We start from the raw sequence: 19801 nt of genomic DNA, 5'->3' as shown, positions 1-19801 counted from the left end.
GGAAGGGGGTACAGGAAACTTCCTGTCCTGTGGGTGGGCGGGCTGGATGGCTGTGGGTGAGGACTGGAGGGTGCGAGGGCTGTTTCTCCAAGGAGGTCCAGCCCTGGGACCTCACCCACCCTCCCACCAGGGCCTGGTTGATGCCCCACGGTCCCTCCTGCGCAGCCTGGTGTCCACAATGACCCGGGTAGAATGAACTGGAGACTCCCTTGGGCTTGGAAGGAAGAGCGAAGGTGGGGACCGGCTCCTGCCTCCTGGGAACCAGGCCATGTCCTCCTGGGAGCTTTAAGTGGCAGGGAGAGGGTGGTGAGACACCCACTGGCCAAGGAGGTGGAAGCAGACAGGCAAAGCTGTGGGGAAAGAGATCTAGGTGCAGGGAATCTGTGGGGTTGGAAGGTGGGCTGTGAGGAGGGGGGTTTGACCCCAAGTTTCAGAGCCAGTGACAGCCCTAGGGCTTCTCTTTTCCTAGCCCGGGGCTCTCAGCCACTGCCTCTTGGAGACAGATTTAATTATCCTAGGCTGTCTCTGTGGCGGTTAGTATTGCAGGAGAGAAGCTTTACTCCTGAAACTTTTATTGATCCAGACACTAATAAAAAGTAAAGAGTTTTTTGGAGCAAGGTTTTTTCCCTTTTTTCTACTAGCGCAGAGAATATCAGAGCCCTAAAACACCGGAGTGTTTTCCTGCTTCCTAGATTTGGTGGTGGGTAGGGTTGGCCTCTTTCAAATTTCACCTCCCCAGGAGCCTTCCCTGATTGTGCAAGTCTGCTTTGTTGTTTAGTCGCTCCGTCATGTTCCACTCTGCGACCCCATGGCCTGTAGCCCGCTGGGCTCCTCTGTCCATGGGATTTTCCCAGGCTAGAGAACTGGAGTGGGCTGCCATTTCCTTCTCCAGGGGATCTTCCCCACCCAGGGATTGAACTCTTGCAGGCGGATTCTTTACCGCTGAGCCACTGGGAAAGCCCACAGTCATCCGTTTTCTCTAGCAGTTAACAGGCTACCGCTGTGCATCTAGCCTGTCCTGTCCCCCAGGAGGGCTGGGGCCTTACCGAAAGCTTTCCTGTGCGCCTGAGACCCCCCGGGCAGTGAGCAGCACTGACTTCAAGGTCGCAGGGGCGTGGCTCTTGACTTCCGGCGTCTTTCTGGGTTTGGTGGTGTTTCTTGGTTTTTACCAATCCGTTTCATCCATACTTACTGAGTTTTTACACCTGGCCGGACCCTTCCATAGGATTCAGAAACACAGCAGAGTTTCCCTTCTGGCAGGAGAGACAGATCATCGTAAATGAGTGGAGAAACAAACAAGTAATTCCAGACTAGGTGATCTAAGGCAGGGTCTGCTTTGTTCAGCACCTGAAATAGTGCCTGGCACATTGTTGTTGTTTGTTTGCACTTAATAAATATTTGCTGGGTGAACGAGCAAGATGATAATGAAGGAAACAGCCAAGTGTTTCTGTGGGGGGGAGCGGGGCGGGGGTGGGGGGGCAGGACCTGTTGTATCCAGGATGATCCAGGGAAGGACTGAGTTCCACCAGTCTCCTAAAGCCTGGCTTTAGGAGCAGGGGGTGGAACTGGAGCTCCCGCCTAGGCGTTAGAGAGGACAAAGTCCCTGAGGCGGGAAAGCCTCTGCTTCTAGAGGCAGATGGGGGTTGCCAGATGAGGTCAGAGGAAAGGCAGGTCACACTTGGCCAACTTCTCGTCCTGGGGAGGAGTTTAGTCAGTTCAGTCGTCAGTTCAGTCGCTCAGTCGTGTCCGACTCTGCGACCCCCATGGACTGCAGCACGCCAGGCCTCCCTGTCCATCGCCACTCCCAGAGTTGACTCAAACTCATGTCCATTGAGTCATTTGGAGTTATTCAAATTGCTGTCGGAAGTAATTGGAGGGTTTTTAGCCCAAAGGTTAAATAATAGGATTTGCGTTTCTAAAGGGTTTCCCCTGACTCCCAGGTAGGGGGGCGGGGTCAGACTGGTAAAGAGGCTTGGACAGGTGTGAGATTTTAGGGGTGGTAGTGACAGGATTTTGGCTTCCTTAGTGGCTTCTTGGCCTCCAAAATCACTGCATATGGTGACTGCAGCCATGAAATTAAAAGACACTTGCTCCTTGGAAGAAAAGCTATGACCAGCTTAGACAGCATATTGAAAAGGAGAGATATTACTTTGCCAACAAAGGTCTGTTTAGTCAAAGGTATGGTTTTTCCAGTCGTCATGTATGGATGTGAGAGTTGGACCGTAAAGAAAGCTGAGCGCCAGAGAGTTGATACTTTTGAACCGTGGTATTGGAGAAGACTGTTGAGAGTCCCTTGGACTGCAAGGAGATCCAGCCAGTCACTCCTAAAGGAAATCAGTCCTGAATATTCATTGGAAGGACTCATGATGAAACTGAAACTCCAATACTCTGGCCACCTGATGCAAAGGACTGACTTACTAGAAAAGACCCTGTTGCTGGGAAAGATTGAAGGCAGGAGGAAAAGGCGGCAACAGAGGACGAGGTGGTTGGATGGCATCACCAACTCAACAAACATGAGTTTGAGCAAGTTCCAGGAGATGGTAACGGACAGGGACTCCAGGAGTGCTGCAGTCCATGGGATCACAAAGAGTTGGACACAGCTGAGTGACTGAACTGAACTGAGTGGCTCAGTGGGAAAGAAATCGCCTGCCAATGCAGGAGACTCGGGTTCAATCCGCAGATCAGGAAGATACCCTGGAGAAGGAAATGGCAACCCACTCCAGTATTCTTGCCTGAAGGATTCCACAGATAGAGAAGCCTGGCGGGCTATAGAGTCCTGGGGTCTCAAAGAGTTGAACACAACTGAGTAACTAAACACCAGAAGACAGCAGTAATAGGATGTGCTAACGGATTGGGTTCTGAAGGGCAGGGAGAGGGAGGGTGGCTGGCTTCTGAGACCCCTGGATTAAGCCCTGAGACAAAGCTCCACTTCCCATATTTCAGATTTGAAGTTCTATGAGGTCAGAACTCTCCAAGAGCTGTCAGGCCAGCATTTAGATATATGAGTCTGGAGTGCAGGGGAGGGGAAGGCTGGGAGGGAAGCTTTGGAGTCTTGAGCACTGGAGGTGTTTAAAGCTGAGGAGTGGATGAGCTCCACAGAGGAGAGGCTTTCACCAAGGGAAAAGTGCTCCCACATCAGCGTCTGAGAAACTCTGACACCAGGAGGAAAGGTGTGCTGAGGGGAGGGTGGCGGCCTGGGAGGGAGGGGGCGCGTCGCAGAGTGTGGTGGCCTGGGTTTCAGAGAGGGAGCTAACTGCTCTGTGGGGGAAGGAGGAGACTGGAACCCTAGTTGGCTCTGGTCACCTGTGGGGACCATCAGGAGGAGGCCGGGTCAGGTGTGTGTTGAATAGAAAGGAAGTAAGTTGAAAAGGAGGCAGCAGGGCCTGAGGAGGGAAGTGAGTGGGCCAGTCCGGGAAGCCCAGGAGGGTGAGGGAGGGGCTCCCACGTCCTCCGTCTGGTCTCGGTTTACCAGCCCTGGGCCTCCCCCAGGATCCTCTGAGCGGGATCCCTAGAGATTCAGATTGGGGAGGGCTGGACTGGGCCCCCCTAAGAGACGTCCAGTGGCTCTTTGAGCTTTCTCTCTCTCTCTTTGGAGGGCTCGCTTCCCACCCTGTAGTGTCGCCTGCCCTTTCTTCCCCTCTCCCCTCCTGCTCGCTCTCCCGAATGCCTGAGAGAGAGCACTGTGAACCTGGCTTTCCTTGCAAGGCCCTCCACCTTTCCCGGAGCTGAGCTGGACTTGGTCTGCACTGATGGCTTCGCTCTGGACGGTTCTTTGGTGGGTTTGGCCTCCAGAGAAGTTTGAGGTCTATTTCACAGTATTTTGGTGACCCAGATCTTGATCTCTCTGCAACACTTAGCCGTGAGGCAGGAGCGTGGGGTGGGGGGTAGTTAGAATGTGTTTGGCTCATTGGGGGGCAGTGTAGAGCTGGGGACCGCCCAAGAGCTAACAGTCTCCAGGTGGGTTCTGAGTGTCTGTTGAATGAATGGCACTCAGATCAGATAATTGAGTCTTTGGGCTCCCAAGTTGTTTTGGTAAGTGCTTTCTCTGCATTTGGCTAGCCACCATTTTTACATCTTTTCTCTTCCAAGGATAGCATGTTTCCTCGTTTTATACATGAAGAAACTGAGGCTCAGGAAAGTAAAGAATTTTCCCAAAGTCCCACAATCGCTGAGTAACACAACCAGAATCACTACCCAGCCCTGCAGACTTCCAAATCGCTCCATCTCCTACTGACAGATGAACCCTATGGACAAGGAGATGATGGTGTGAGTTTAAGGCACGAAGATCCCTCCCTGCCCCCTCAGTTCCGTTCAGTCGCTCAGTCATGTCCGACTCTTTGCGACCCCATGAATCGTAGCACACCAGGCCTCCCTGTCCATCACCAACTCCTGGAGTTCACCCAAACCCATGTCCATTGAGTCAGTGATGCCATCCAGCCATCTCATCCTCTGTCATCCCCTTCTCCTCCTGCCCCCAGTCCCTCCCAGCATCAGGGTCTTTTCCAATGAGTCAACTCTTCGCATGAGGTGGCCAAAGTATTGGAGTTTCAGCCTCAACATCAGTCCTTCCAGTGAACACTGAGGACTTATCTGCTTTAGAATGGACTGGTTGGATCTCCTTGTAGTCCAAGGGACTCTCAAGAGTCTTCTCCAACACCACAGTTCAAAAGCATCAATTCTTCGGCGCTCAGCTTTCTTCACAGTTCGACTCTCACATCCATACATGACCACTGGAAAAACCATAGCCTTGACTGGACAGACCTTTGTTGGCAAAGTAATGTCTCTGCTTTTTAATATGCTATCTAGGTTGGTCATAACTTTCCTTCCAAGGAGTAAGCGTCTTTTAATTTCATGGCTGCAATCACCATCTGCAGTGATTTTGGAGCCCCAAAAAATAAAGTCTGACACTGTTTGCACTATTTCCCCATCTATTTCTCATGAAGTGATGGGACCAGATGCCATGATCTTAGTTTTCTGAATGTTGAACTTTAAGCCAACTTTTACACTCTCTTCTTTCACTTTCATCAAGAGCCTTTTTAGTTCCTCTCTACTTTCTGCCATAAGGGTGGTGTCATCTGCATACCTGAGGTTATTGATATTTCTCCCAGCAATCTTGATTCCAGCTTGTGCTTCTTCCAGCCCCCTCAGTAGTGGTCGTATGCTCTGCCGGGGCTGTCGGGCATGCCTCCTGCCTCCTCATCCCTGATTCTTCTGGTCCTCCCCCTCTTCTCCTTCCCCTGCTCCCCAAGAAGCACACAAACCAGTTGCTTTAGGTTCTAGGAAGATAGAAGAGGCTTCCCAGGTAGCTCAGTGGTAGAGGATCTGCCTGCCAATGCTGGCTGCTGAACTCCTCTAAGGAAAGGCAGCTCAGCGGCAGCACATCCCCTGGGAGACTCCTAAGGAGGCGAGGGTTCACCCCTTATAGTGGGGAGACTAAGGTCCAGAGCTGGCCATGTGGGCTCTGCCTGGAGAGGTGATGCCTTTTGCTGCCTCCTGACTGTGTCACGCGGCCTGGAGCCTTTGCACCCTCTCCCTCCCAACAGATCCCAGTTAGCCTGGGGGTGTGGTGGGGCAGGGCAGAGGCCAGGCCTGTTTTCAGGTCGCAAAGAATTCAAACTACAGCCCAGCCTTTCATGACCTGGGTGCTTCTAGAGAAGAGTGGGCAGCTGGGATGTATTAGGGGGTGGTCTTGCCTGGGAGTCACTGAGGGTCCCGGGTGGACCCCGTCTTTACAGAAATCAACTGAGGCCCAGAGAAAGATGTGACTCTTGCTCAGAGTCACTACTCAGAAAGTGACCACTTTGTGTCTCCCAGCATATCCTGGGGCAGTGTCCTTCAGCCTAGCTAAACAGGCTGGCCTTTATCAAGTGCTCCCTGGAAGTCAGCTTTGTTCTGTAGCTCATTAAGTCCTCACGGCAAGCCCTGGGGGCTGAGCGCTGTTGTTGTTATTGCAGAGGGGGAAGCAGGCCCAGAGAGGTGACCTGACTTGTCCAAGAACACAAGATTGCCAAGTGGCAGGGCCCAGATTTCAACAGTCTGACTTCAGAGTCCATGTTCCTAACCATTAGGCTACACAGCTTCACACTTACTTGACTGCCAGGCTCCATAGAAACAGACCGAGAGTGGTAGATCCTTGAATGACCTGGCCCCTGCAGAGTTAGGCCTGAAGACTGTGCCTAGCTTTGGCCTTTGTGATAGGATGGCCGTACAGCACCTCTGGGCTGCCCGCCCACTCCTGGTGTCCAGAGGTGGCCCACTTTTCTTGGAGGGCTTGCTAGACCAGGTACAGAGGCCCAGGCAGTCAAGTCTCCTTTCCTCTGCTCTGCGTGTGTGTGCGTGCTCAGTCATGTCCGACTCCCTGCAACCCCATGGGCTTTATAGCCCAGCAGGTTCCTCTGTCCCTGGGATTTCCCAGGCAAGAATCCTGGAGTGGGTTGCCATTTTTCTTCTCCATTCTTCTCTGCCCGCTCCTATTTTAGCAGCTCACAGGCCATGCCCCGTCTTGGAGCCTAGGGGGCTCCAGAGAGCCCCCACCCCTGCAGTCCCACCTCTCCCATTCCTGTGGACCTTGGTCAGCTTGCCTGAGCCCTGAGCTTGGAAGGATGGCTCCCTTTTGTACCCCCTCCTCTGACTGTAGAGCCGGTTTGGGAAGAAGTGAGGGCCTGGCTGTCAGGGCCTGTGTGCAGGGCTCCAGACCTTCCTCTTCTCTCCTCCCTCTCCCTGCCTTTTCTGCGCTCCTGGTCTCTAATCTTCTCATCTGTGAGAAGGGAAAGAACAGAACCGAGCTCACAGGGTTTTGAGGCTTAGACTGAAAGCCCAGTGTTTGGGCACCTGTGATGAAAGATGCTAGTGGAGGTGGAACAGGTGGGGCCTCGAGAGAGCAGGTGGGAGAAGACTTCTGGCCCTGGCTGACCTCATGTGGCTGGGCCCTAGCCGCAGACTGTGCCATCCTGGGCAAGTTGGGAACCCCTGCCAACCACGACTTCCTCCTCTGAAAGATGTGTCCAGGTGCTCCCTGCCTGGCATAGTTGTGAGGAGGAGTCATGAGATGCTGCTGTGAAGGAGTATTGTCCTGGCTCGTTGTGAGGGTTGAAAAATTTGTCTTTCCCACTCTTATTCTTAAGATGTTTCCATCCCAAAGAAAAAGAAGGGCAAGAAGGCAAAGTGGTTGTCTGAGGAGGCTTTACAAATAGTTGAAGAAGGAAAAGAAACGAGAGAGAGAGATACACCCAACTGAATGCAGAGTTCTAGAGAATAGCAAGGAGAGATAAGAAAGCCTTCTTCAATGAACAATGCAAAGAAGTAGAGGAAAACAATAGAATGGGAAAGACTAGAGATCTCATCAAGAAAATTGGAGCTATCAAAGAAAGAAACACTTCACATAAGGATAGGCACACTAAAGGACAGAAATGTTAAGGACCTAACAGAGGCAGAAGATATTAAGAAGATGTGGCAAGAATACACAGAAGAACTATACAAAAAAGATCTTAATGACCCGGAAAACCACAATGGTGTGTTCTCACCTAGAGCCAGACATCCTGGAGTGCAAAGTCAAGTGGGCCTTTGGACACATCACTAGGAACAGAACTAGAGGAGGTAATGGAATTCCAGCTGAACTATTTCAAATCCTAAAAGATGCTGCTGCTAAAGTGCTGTACTCAATATGTCAGCAAATTTGGAAGACTCAGCAATGATCGGAGGATGGGAAAAGGTCACTTTTCATTCCAGTCCCAAAGAAGGAGCAGTGCAGAAGGATGTTCAAACTGTTGGACAGCTGTGCTCATTTTGCATGCTAGTAAGGCTATACTCAAAATCCTTCAAGCTAGTCTTCAGCAATACATGAACTAAGAACTTCCAGATGTACAAAATGAGTTCAGAAAAGGCAGAGAAATCAGAGATCAAATTGCCAGCATTCATTGGATCATAGAGAAAGTGAGGGAGTTCCAGAAAAACATCTACTTCTGCTTCATTGACTATGCCAAAGCCTTTGACTGTGTGGATCACAACAAATTGTGGAAAATTCTTAGAAGGGAATACCAGACCACCTTACCTGTCTCCTGAGAAGCCTGTCAAGAAACAACAGTTAGAACCTCACATGGAACAACTGACTGGTTCAAAATTGGGAAAGGAGTACGACGAGGCTGAATATTGTCACCCCATTTAACTTATATGCAGAGTACATCATGCAGAATGCTGCACTGGATGAGTCACAAGCTGGAATCAAGATTGCCAGGAGAAGTATCAACAACCTTAGATATACAAATGATAGATACCACCCTAATGGCAGAAAATGAGGGGGAACTAAAGAGCCTTTGACAAGGGTGAAAGAGAAGGGTGAAACAGCTGGTTTAAAATTCAACATTTAAAAAACTAAGATCATGGCATCCGATTCCATCACTTCGTGGCAAATAGAAGGGGAAAAGTAGAAACATGGTCAGGTTTTATTTTCTTGGCCTCCAAAATCACTGTGGATGGTGATTGCAGCCATGAGATTAAAAAATGCTTGCTCTTTGGAAGGAAAGCTATGACAAACCTAGACAGCATATTAAAAAGCAGAGATGTCACTTTGCCAACAAAGGACCATCTAGTCAAAGCTATGGTTTTTCCAGTAGTACAGATGTGAAAATAGGACCATAAAGAAAGCTGAACACCAAAGAATTGATGCTTTTGAACTGTGGTGCTGGAGAAGACTCTTGAGAGTCCCTTGGACAGCAGAGAGCTCAAACCAGTCAATCCTAAAGGAAATCAGCCCTCATTGTTCATTGGAAGGACTGATGCTGAAGCTCCAATACCTCGGCCACCTGATGCAAAGAGCTGGCTTACTGGAAAAGACTCTGATGCTGGGAAAGGTTGAAAGCAAAAGGAGAAGAGGGTGGCAGAGGATGAGATGGATAGATAGCATCACCGACTCAAATGAACATGAATTTGAGCAAACTCTGGCAGATAGTGAAAGACAGGGAAGCCTGGCCTGCTGCAGTCCATGGGGTTGCAAGGAGTCGGACACAACTTAGCAAGTGAACAACAACAGATGAATTTGGGTTTTTACTATTGGGTATTTTGTCTAAAATCTTCCCGAGACTTCTAATCTGATCCTGACTTTTGAGAAATTTGGGGGTTTTTGCCATCTTGTGTCCTGTACAGAAAAAGGGAGCTGTGCCTTTAAGTCCTCAGCAACCCCAAGTGGGACACTGGCCCTTTAAAAGCACATTACAGAGAGTTGGAACTTAGCCTTTGTTTAACTAGCCATGTTCAGTCCCAGCGGACAGGGCTGGAGCGGTATGTCTAGGACCAGAGCGGGGTTGGACTGGCTGGGCCCGGTGGGGGACAGCGGGCAGCGGGGGTGGCTGGCCCGGCCCCTCGTTTTCCCGAGCCTGGTGGCTGCACTGAGGGATGGTGAGTGACCTAATGGCCCGAGCGGAGGTCCGAATGAGGGAGGCCGGGGAAGAGGGCAGGGGGGTGGCCGCCCGCTTTGGCCCCTGACCAGCCTCTTGGGCCCAGGGAGCAAGTAACCGAGGCGTGTGGGAGCGGCCCGTCAGAGAGGGTGTCTGGCCTGGGGAGGGCTTCGGCTGTTCCCCAGCGATGGTGTCTCTGCCCCGCTGCAGGCATGTCCCGCCGGCCCAGAATGTGGAAGCAATTAGGATGGCCCGCCAAAAAAGCGAGAAACGGAGGAGTATTGTTGCTGTTTTAAGTTTTTAAAAGAGAGGAAATCCAGTGTCAGTGGCCCTTTTCCGTGAGCAGGCCCAGGGGCTGCTGTGGCTGCTCTGAGAACCGGGAAATGAGGAGCCCGGCCTTTGCTCGGAATCGCCGAGTCCAGGGCTGTGCTGGGTGGGGCTGTGCTGGGGTTCGGGGCCGTGTCAGCTCTCCCCCAGCCGGAGTCTCTCTCTCTCTCCCCTTCTCCCTGCCTCTGTCTGGTCCCTGATCCAGAGGCCAGCCATGGGGTTGGGCTTGGGGTGTGTTTTTCCCCAGCTTAAGTGCTTCCAACAGTTGTCAGGAGCCTGTGATGCAGCAGTGCGTGCCCAGGAAGTTACCCCCTCTCGGGAGAAATCGGGGCTTTGGCTTCTCTCGTACCCATGGAGGAGAGTGAGCCGGTGCTCTGAAGGTGAAGCCGGCCCTGTGCCCGGCTTCTCACAAGTCTGCATGGTCTCAGGTCCTGCCCACCTTCACTGCCGCGGCTGGGGGGCTGCCGACCCCTGCCAGGTAGGTGGGCTTCTCGCTGTTTTCCGGACAGGTGACACAGGAGGTGATACAGGCAACTCTCAGCGGGGGTCTGATGACTCAACTTTTCTAAGTTACCTGAAAGTTGGCGTGTCTGATCACACGGTTTCTGTAGGCTTGGTGAAAGCCTCAAAGGCGTTGACAGGCGGTGGAAAGAGTTTGGAGTTGGAGCCCAGATGCCAGGCCTCCCGCCCTTGCCCCAGCGCCTGTGAACTGTGACCTTGGGCAAGCTCCTGAGCGTCCCTGAGCCTCTGCTTCCGTGGGGGCGGAGCGCAGAGGGGAAGCCCTGGAGGGAGGAGTCGGTTCAGCTGGGATGGGCGGGCGGCCCGGAGGTGGTGGTCTCTGAGCCAGGCCCAACGGGTGAGGCTCCCTGGGCTCCTGCGTGTGTTGTAGGTGTCGGTGCACAGCCCAGGGTGGCTGGGTGGGGACGTGCCTTGGAGGCTGTGTTTACAGTGTACAGCCTTACTGGTCAGAACCCCGTGGGCCAGTAGCAGATGGCAGCAGGGCTAGCTTATCCTCGCGTCAGCAGTGTGGGCTGGGAGTAGAGGGTGGGCTCTTGGAGCCTGGCACCCTCTCTGGCCTTGGGAAGCCCCTCAAGGCTTCAGGGTTTGTTTTCTTAACTGGAGGTCGGGCAGCTGGACCCCCTAAGCAGCAGCGATGCGGAGTCCTCTAAACGGGGCGCCAGAACACTTGCAGGTGTGTGGGGTGTCGTGGGTGAGGTGGATGCTGGAGAGCACGGACGGTTTAGAATCACGGTCACTAGGAGCAGGAGGAACTTGGCAGCCGTGCCCTGGGCTTGACATGAGTCTGTGCCTTTGCCTGCGACCTGGGAGCCGGTGGCTTGTCAGCAGCCACCCTCCCCTGCTGTGCTCCTGGCTGTCTCCCGCAAGTTTCAGTCTGAGAAGTGGAGCTCTGGTGCCCCGCTGGGACTTCCTGACGCCAGGCTTTGGGAGGATGGGGAGCCGGGCTCCCTAGATCCCCCAGGCTCAGCGCTAGCATACTGGAGAGGTGCTCAGTAACTGTATATTGGGGCACTGGGTTAGCTCAAACCAGGGGTGGGGGTGTTAGCATCACAGACCTCCACAGGCTCCTGGAGGAGGTGAAGGCGGCCCATTTGTCCGGTGAGAAAGCTGAGAGGCCAACCTGAGAGCAATGTTCCCTTGGCCTGGTGCCCCTTCTCCTTCGTGTCTTTGCCCCTTGTCTCCCTGAAGCCACAGAGCCCCCTGTGGTAAGTGGTGGCAGAACAGGAAGTGGGCACTGCTGCCAGAACCTAGGATGCCCATTGCTCCTTAAATAAGGACTGGGAGGTGCCTACTTAAAGCTGAAGTGCTGCAGGGCGGGAAGGGGCAGAAAGCCCAGGGAAAGCAGGGCTCTTGCATGTCAGGTTACACCCCTAGCACCAAAGATGGTGCTGCCCCCACTTTACAGATGAGAAAACTGAGGCATGCAGGTTAATGAATTTGACCGAAGGCAGAGGAGTGTGTGTGTGTTCTTACGGAAGGTCACCACGTTAGATCAGTCATCAGCCACGCGATGCCAGGGGCTGGGCTGTGTTGACAAGTGATCCGTCTTTGGTTGAGGCAGGAAGCTTAGTTCCCAGGCATGGGAGAAGGACAGCCCCAGGTCACCTTGTCACCATAATGTGAACGCACCAGAAGGTCACCTGGCATGGCACTTGTGTCTCGGGTGGAGGAGGGGAGAGGGGAGACGATGACGTTCTTCAGAGGCGTCCGCTGAGCCTAGGAGGGCTTCCTGGAAGTGGAGAGCTGGAAGGAATTAGATGAGCCAGAGAGGAAGTTGTTTCCTTGGGGAGTGGAAGTCCTTGGTCTTCAGTTCACGCTTCTTTTTCATTCCGTCATCCTTCCCCACTTGGGTCATGAGTCCCCAGGGCCCGAGGCAGCTGTTGGAGGTATTTATGGTCCCGGTGGGGGTGGGTAAGCTAGTCGCACCCTACGTGATCCGCTGAGCGACCCGTGGGGCCAGGGGGATGCAGGGGCGTGTTCATGCGTTCAAGGAGGAGTGGGGTGCAGCCTGGGTCACAGGGAGAGACAGCACTGTCCCTTCGTCAGGGTCCTCCAAGTGGAGGGGCTCACGGTCCAGCCTCTGGGCCTGGCGGGGGCAGGGCTGTGCCAGATGGGGCTGGTGCCATGCTCCCACATGGGTGGCGTGCTTTCCGTGGGGACCTTGGGGTTTGGGGGGGTCACTCTCCTTAGTCTTGCTGAGTGGCTGGACAGTTTCCCCTGGGGACCGGGGGTGGATTGAGGTAGGGAGCTGTCCTTACTCAGAAGCAGGAGGAGCACCCAGCCCTCAGCTCACTTTCCATTTGCCCAAATCCCATCCTGTTCAATGAGTGTTCCTCAGATGCTCTTCTCTTAAAATTCAGGGCACTTCGCTGTTCTACTGAGGTTTATGAATGTTTAAAAACTGCTTTGCGGTCCCCAAAGTAATTTGACAAGTCTGACAGCTATTGATTAAAAACCCGAGATTATTCAGGCTGCAGGATAACTTGGGGGAATAGATGGAAAGTGTTTTTGTTTCTTCCCTCTCTGTGTGCCCCTTGCCCTTCCTGCCCCCCCCCCCTCAAAATGACGTGGGGATATGAGGAAGTAAATGTGTTCCTGAATGTTCTCTGAAAAGTCCATTAGGCTGCAGAATTAGAAAGGGGGTGTGGGGGATGTCAAGATGCTGAGGGGTGCCCCTCCTGCTCAGGGGGCTGCCATCAACACTGCTCACGTCAGTGGTCTCACCCCAAGCCGTTGTGGGTCAGGTCACCAACAGGCAAGGAGGTATGGCTAACCGGCTTGCAGGTGACAGGAGGAGGAGTGGATGTGGTTAGCCTGTGGTCCCTTACACTAATGGGGAGTTGACATGTTGGGGGTTTGGTCATAGTCTCTGAAATGAAGAAGCAGCAGCCTGGAGAGAGGTCGGAACTTGTTTAGGGCCCTGCTGATCCAGATGGATCAAAGGCGGAGAGGAAGAGGAAGGATGAGGAAGGAGCCCAGGACCCGACGGCCAGGTTCCCCTCCCCTCCCAGTGAGAGGGCCGGGCCCCTGCCAGGGTGCAAGGCTGCCTGGATCCCCAACCTCCAGGCCTGGCCTGGCCCGGCATGGGGTGGGTACCTCTCTGTCCCATCAGAGGCCGATCAGGCCGTTGGGCTCCCGTCTTTCACTTCTGGACACTGTGCCCCCAGCCAAGCCCCTCCTCTCCCAGCCTCAGTTTCCTCTGGTGTCCTGAAGCCTGCTGCGTCCAGTCCTGTGGATTGACGGGCTGTGTCTAGGGAGGGCTGCCCCATGAGCCAGGGCTCATCAGGTCTAGTTGAGTTCTTCACCCTCTTCCTGCTGGGGTGATTCCTCCTTTCATGCAGGGCGGTTGGGAGAAGGCAGCCCCGCGATGGTGTGAGTACCTTGGATAGAATACCTGTCGCAGAGCCGGGCAGGTGGTAGGCGCTTTATGTCTGTTGAGAGCAGGCTGCCGTGGCGTCACTCATTCAGTGTACACGGGGCACCACGGAAGCCAGGCTTTGGGCTGCGTGGAGCCGTGGCCCGTGATGAGCCATCCTGGCCTTCTGTCTCGGTCGCAGGCATGGACCCACCTCCTCCAGCTCAGCCCTGCGGTGTTGGGGAGGCGCAGGCTTCCATGGTGGGGTGAGGCCGAAGACTGGGCACTTCCCAGCCCAGGGAGCTCCCAGCTCAGTGTGAGCACGGGGACGGGGTCATACCAGCTCCAGTGACAGCTGGCATCTGCCCCTTGGCTTTGGATGGCGAGAACCCTGGCTGAGAGGGGCCGTGCCTCCAGGCTCTGTCATCCCAGGAAACCTTCCCAGGCCAGGCAGCCAACCTTCCTGCCTTTTAAGGACAGGCTCTGTCTCCCCAGGGCCCTGGGGACCACCAGACAGCTGCATTCTTCTCCCCACCCCTGGGACCCCAGCGGTTCCCAGGCCAGCAGGGCAGGCCAGGCCTGGGGCAGAGATGACTCTGCTGGACGTCCTGGGTCTGTGTGTAGGGGGAGAGCGGGGGGTGCTGTCCTGTTTGTGTCCTGCTGCTTGATTCCCAGGAGGTCAGCGCCCTCACCCTGACTGTGCCCAGGACCCGCTCTTTCCCCTGTAGGCACAGCTCCCTGGACCTGCCTGCCTGTGACAGGCGGGAGCATGGTTGGCATGTTCTGACCTGACTCCAGAGTCCGCGGGTCCTGCCAGCCCCCCAGTGGGCGCCTCCTCTGTGGAGACCAGCCTTGTCCAGGGTGTCCACCCTTTGCAGGCCTGGCTGTGGGCAGTGACGCAAGACCACACAGGCAGAAGAGTGAGAGGATGGGGGAGTCTGTGCTCGGAGTCCCAGGCAGAGGGGCTCACGTGGCCCCTCCGTGGGGTCTCCTGCCCTCTCCAGATACCCCCTTTCATCCTTTCACTTTAGGAAGTTGAGTTTTTATTGGGGGAGGGTTGTTTGTTTGTTTTTGTAAGCATCCCAGAGCATTTGGGTAGATGCAGTTTGTTTGCAGGTGGGGGAAACAGGCCTGGAGAAGGTAGGAGGTTTGAGTGGTCAGGGGAAAGGAACGGAGAACGGCCCGCAAAGTCCCCATCTCGTCACCCCAGACATCAGAAGTGCCAGCGACCCTAGAAACGTCAGCCTTGATGCAACACGTGTGATCCTTAATCGGCCTTGTTCACAGCTGTGCCCTCGCTCCTTACCGGGGTGTCTGGCATGAGGCAGTGAATAGAGTGGGGGCCAACCTGAGTCACCGGTGTGGTCACTGGCATTGACCCCGGAGGAAGGTATGGCAGCTCGGAGAGACTGAGGCCTGGACAACACATTAAAAGTACTCAGGGTTGTGTGTTTCACAGGGAGTGGAGACTGGATGTGCTCCTGACACTAGGCTCTCCTGCCTGTTCCCAGCTGCAGGTGTGTGGCTGTGTGTTTATCCCTGGGGCTTATGCTGCTGGTTTGTTATGCCAACAGCCCCCAGCAGTGCGGGCAGCCCCTCCTCGGCATATGTAAACGAGAGCTCCCAGCTCCTCGAATGCCTCCAGAGACAGCGTGCCCTCTCCTCTGAATCCAAACCGGGCTGGCCCACCCATCTGGGGACAGTGTGTCTAGCTGGAATCAGCCTGTCCTGGTCCCAGCCCCGCCTGCTGGAGGCATGCACAGCAGTTCCCTCTGCCCCTTTGAGATTTGGAAGGCAATTCTGAGCCTCTCGCTTTCCAGGCCATTCAGTCCCACGCTCAGCTCACCCCGCCCGCAGCTGGAACCGTCCTCCCCGTGTGTCTCATAGGGCTTTTTAATTATCACACGTTTTATTTTCACGTCTCCTCCCTCCTTGAAATAATAGGGAATTTGCTAAACTTCTGTGTCACTAACCTTTTCAGAGAAGAAAGGATGGAGTTGAAAAACAGCTCATGGGTTGGCTGGAAGGCTATCAGATAAGGCCACGGCCCTGGAGCCAGGACAATGTCCCCTTGTTCCCGCTGCCCGCCCTCACAATGGACTGCTGTTGGGGCCTGGCCATATCTCCAGCCCCGGCTCCGCCCGCGCCTGTGGCGAGCCCATGTTTCCCCAGACCCCGGGCACAGACTGTACGACCCCGGCCATCCCCCTGGCTTCTTCCTCCCTGACCTGGAGTGAGGGGTCACGGCGAGCAGATCAGCTGACTGTGGCCCCAGAAGGCTGCCAGTGGGGAGATGGAGGCTCGGGCGGATGCCGTTAGGCTCGGAGTCTGCCGGGTGGGGCTCAGGTCCCCCTCGGCCACTTGCCACCTGTGCCATCCTGGGCAAGCCACCTGGCCTTTCCGAGGTGCGGTCCCTCAGTCCTGACGGGTTCGCTTGAGAATCGGGTAAGGAGTTGGGTGGGAAAGTGTATGGAGTGGTGTTCAGCCGCCTGGCCTGGGTGTGAGCTCTCATGTCTAGGGAGACTGTGTGTGATGATGGCCACCTTCAGACTGGGCTTTGAAGGCTGAGAAAGAAGGCCTTTGTCGGGTGAGAGAGACTGGAGGGGAAGGTGGGACGCATCCAGGAGACAGCGCAGGCAGAAGCTGCCAGAGGGTGGGAGTTCCAGCTGGCCTGGGACCTGCCGCAGAGGAGGGTCTGGGTCACTTGCTGGGGTGTGTTGTGTGGGGGTAGAGTTGCAGGGAGGGCTCAACCCCAGGCTGAAGCACTATGAGGCTGCAGGGGCAGGGCAGAGGGGCCCATCCGGTGGGAGGGTGCCATCTCCCTCCTCAACTGCCCCCAGGTCTGAACCAGGACACCTCTCAGAGGCAGGGGAGGTCAGGGCGGCCTTCCTCCCCTGTGGCCTTGGCTCTCCTGCCTGTGGCCTGAGAATCGTGGCGTCCCCCTATTCTTTTCGGGTAAGTGTGAGGATTCCATGCATGGAGAATACGGGTAAAGGTCTCCTGAGCAGCTGGCCCAGGTGGGGAAGGGGGGGACATGGGGACCCCCAGGGGCTGGTGGGCTGTTGAGGGTGCAGAGATCAGCGGGGTGTGGGATGATCTTGCGGTGCAGCTGCCCCCGAGACCAGCGCTCAGGTTGCTTTGCCTCTTCTCTTGCTCACCAGCGTCTGAGGGCTGAGGGAGGATTCTCTTCCATCCCAGCCGACCTCCTTCCCTCCCCGCGACTCAGCTGACCTTGGGGCTTTGGTCCTGAAGCTCCGGGGCTTTGAATCTTAGCCCTGCTCCATATGCCTCCCTCCCCATAAGGAGCTTCCTGCCTGGCGAGGAGATGCTCTGCCACAGGCCTTCCAGTACAGCCTGATAAATGTCAGGGCTCGGGGTCCACCTCTGCCCAGGGAGTCTGGGAAGGCTGCCTGGAAGAAGAGGTGCTTTTGCTGGGTGTTGAAGGTTTTGCTGGGTGCTGGGAGGCCTGCCTGAGGGAACCGTGACTCCCGGGGAAGATGAGCCCAGGGTGAGGTGGACCCCGACCAGAAGGGCTGCAGCTGAGCTCATATGGCCTTGACGGGAAACCCCTTCTTCATGACTCCAACGCCTGGGGAATGCCTCTCCCTGCAAACCATCCTCTGCTTGTTATCATTTATTTCCATTTGAGACAGAGTCCTTTCTGTTTCAGATAAGGAACGGGTCCCTGGGGGTGAGGGTTGTTGGGCTGTGAAGTGACCCCAGGAGGGAGCTGAGACCCTGGGCAGGTCACCTGCCTTCTTGAAGGAGGCCGCTCCAGGGTCAGGTCGGTGTCCACCTGTCAGTCTGAGGATTCAGCCAGGCGCCGTGTGTGGTGTCGCCTGTGGGCACAGCCCAGGGCAGGCCAGGCCCGGGGAGGAGGGCCAGGCACGCGGAGCCCACAGCCCTGCGGTGGGACCTGGTTCTGTATCCTCTCTGACCTGACGCGGTCATGCAGCGTCCCTGGCAGGGTTGGGTGAGAAGTGGCCCAGACCTGGGCGCGGGGGTAACCTACGCGGGCAGGGCCCCCTGCCAAGGCCTTTGCCCACTTTGGTGCCATGTCCCCGAGGACCGAGACTCTGGTCCCCAGAGCCCACGGGAGGTCCCTGGGGAGGCCACACAGTGGGCGTGCTGGGCCGCCTTCTCTCCCACCCCAGCCTCAGGGCAGCAGGGAAGGGCCTGACCCAGGTGTGGGCCTTGCATACGATGGCCCCCAAGCCCAGGCCCCCACACCACACAGGACAGCCATGGGCAGGGCTCCCAGACCAACCGGTCCCCCTGCCCGCAGGAGCCTTGGGCAGATGCAGGGACTGCCACTCCCTGAGCCCATCTTACCTTTCTGTGAAATGGGCAGATGAGTGTTCCTGGCAGAGTTGTGTGCCGTGGAATGTGACCAGCCGAGTGCCTTGCCTAGAGGAGGCAGGCGCCCACGAGCAGGGCAGGAGCGGGGCACCGTCTCAGCGCCTTACCAAGTTTCCTGGGAAGGGACACCGTGCTTCCACGCTGCCCCTGTGGAGTCCGGCAGCCTGGGGTGGCCTGTGCCCTCCCTCCCTCCCTCCCTCCCCAGATGGGCTTCGGGCCCAGCCTGGGACAAGGCAGGGGCTGGAGGTGAGAAAGGAAGTGCTCAACAATGCTGGCTGGAGCAGAGGCGGGCTGGGTCGAAGCCTGCCGTGGTGATGGATGGGGCCAGAGTCCCTGAGTGGAGTGTTAGGGATGCTGTGCTGTGAGCTTGGAACAGGGCTGGCCGGCTTCCTGGAAGAAGTGGTTCTTAGGTGAGGTGGGCCTCCTGGGTCCAGGAAGTGACCACGTGACCTTTCCCCCTCCCTGAGCCCCAGTCAGTCATCTTATCAGTCACTTCCATGGACAGACTCCTTCTGCCAGGAGATCCCACCCTGCAGGGCACAGCAGTCCGGCTCCCCTCTGGGCCCAGAGCTGCGTGACAGGGCCTGACGGATAGGTGCCCGTTTCCCCCACAAGCCTTGGGGGCAGGTGGACTGCAGGTGAGAGGGAAGGCTGAGCATCTGCACCTGAGTCAGCACAGGCCCACCAGGCCTCCCCATCATGGGGCAGTGGTCAGAGCCCAGCCCTTGGCTCCTGTCCCAGAAGCACCTGGGAGATCTAGGAGCGGCCACTGGGCCTCCCTGGGCCCCGCCCCAACCCCTTCCTCCTCCTCCTCCTCCTCCTGGTCAGCTGGGGCTTCAGGGGCGGGGTTGGGCCCCTGCTCCAGGTCCTGCCACTGAGAGACTCCCTGGGAGGTGGGGAGGGTCAGGGCTGGGCCGCCCAGCCGCAGCCAGGATGCCTCAGCCACGAGCTTCCCCCAGCACCTCCGTGCCGTCAGGAACCTTCCCAGTGAGGCCCGGGCCAGCCGGGGCATGTTCTTGGAGCAGGATGATGGGGAAGGAGGAGGAGGGGTCTGCAGGCACAGGCTTCAGGAGGCTTTGGCTGCTTTGAGGTCTGGCCTGGGTGTGCCAGGCTCCTGGGGCTGTAGAACCAGGACCCGCCCCCACCCCCCGCCGAGGTCTCCCTGGGCAGGCCCAATCCGTAGAACGGGTCTCCCTTGTCTCTCCCCAGCTGGCTGGTTCAGGTGCCCCGGGCAGGAGGCGGCCCCAGCCTGCCAGCTCCTCCCCGCACTTCCTGGGTCTGTGCTCCACCCACCCCACTCCCAGCATCTTACCTGGCAGGGGTTTCCGGGCTGGGCCAGAAAGCAGCCCGATCTTGGTCGGTGGGCTGGGTCTTCAGCCCCAGACAGCTGGTCTGGGGGCCTGAGTCCCGGCCCATCGGAGGCTGGGTGATTTCCCTGGCATCTGAGGCAGGGCGTCCCTTGCACTGAGGTATGGAGCCGCGTTGCAGGAGGGAGGCCCAGGCTGGAATCTCAGCTCAGTGGACGGCAGCTCCACCCACGGCACTGGTCAGCCCTGGGAGGGGAAAGGAGGTTGGGCCACTCGAGCAGGACCTGGGGGGCTCATCATGGTAAGAAAGCTGTCAGCACCTTGTGTGGAGTGGAGTGGCACCGCTGTGTGTGTGTGTGTGTGTGTGTCTGCATGTACTCAGTGCTGCCTCCCAGAGAGGGCCCTGGAGGTGCGGGGGCACCGCAGCTGTGCATGCCATTGGCCTTAGTTCTCCAGTGGGTCCTGGGGAGGTTTGGGTGGGTTCCAGTCGGCTTTAAGCCGCTCACAGCTTCCCTCTGGTCCATTCCCCTGGGAACCTTCAG

General features: G+C 56.3%; 1 protein-coding gene across 11 annotated transcripts in view; it reads left to right on the top strand.

The window, feature by feature from the left end:
* LOC122702944 (DAB2 interacting protein) overlaps positions 1-19801 on the top strand; it is a 210125-nt gene that overhangs the window by 160100 nt on the left and 30224 nt on the right. Inside the window, exon 1 of one of the 11 annotated variants that reach the window (XM_043916960.1) lies at positions 9238-9393. The exons of 8 other annotated variants lie outside the window; for them this stretch is intronic. The gene's annotated coding sequence lies outside the window, so the exon portion shown is untranslated. Of the gene's footprint in view, positions 1-9237; positions 9394-15543; positions 16039-19801 lie in introns of those variants that run through there. 2 more of the 11 variants (XM_043916963.1, XM_043916961.1) reach the window with 2 other exon arrangements.

This window comes from Cervus elaphus, chromosome 11 (genome assembly GCF_910594005.1).
Source record: "Cervus elaphus chromosome 11, mCerEla1.1, whole genome shotgun sequence".
Taxonomy (NCBI): Eukaryota; Metazoa; Chordata; class Mammalia; order Artiodactyla; family Cervidae; genus Cervus; species Cervus elaphus.
The sequence above is the reverse complement of the archived record's forward strand: the minus strand, read 5'-3'. Positions and strand labels throughout refer to the sequence as shown.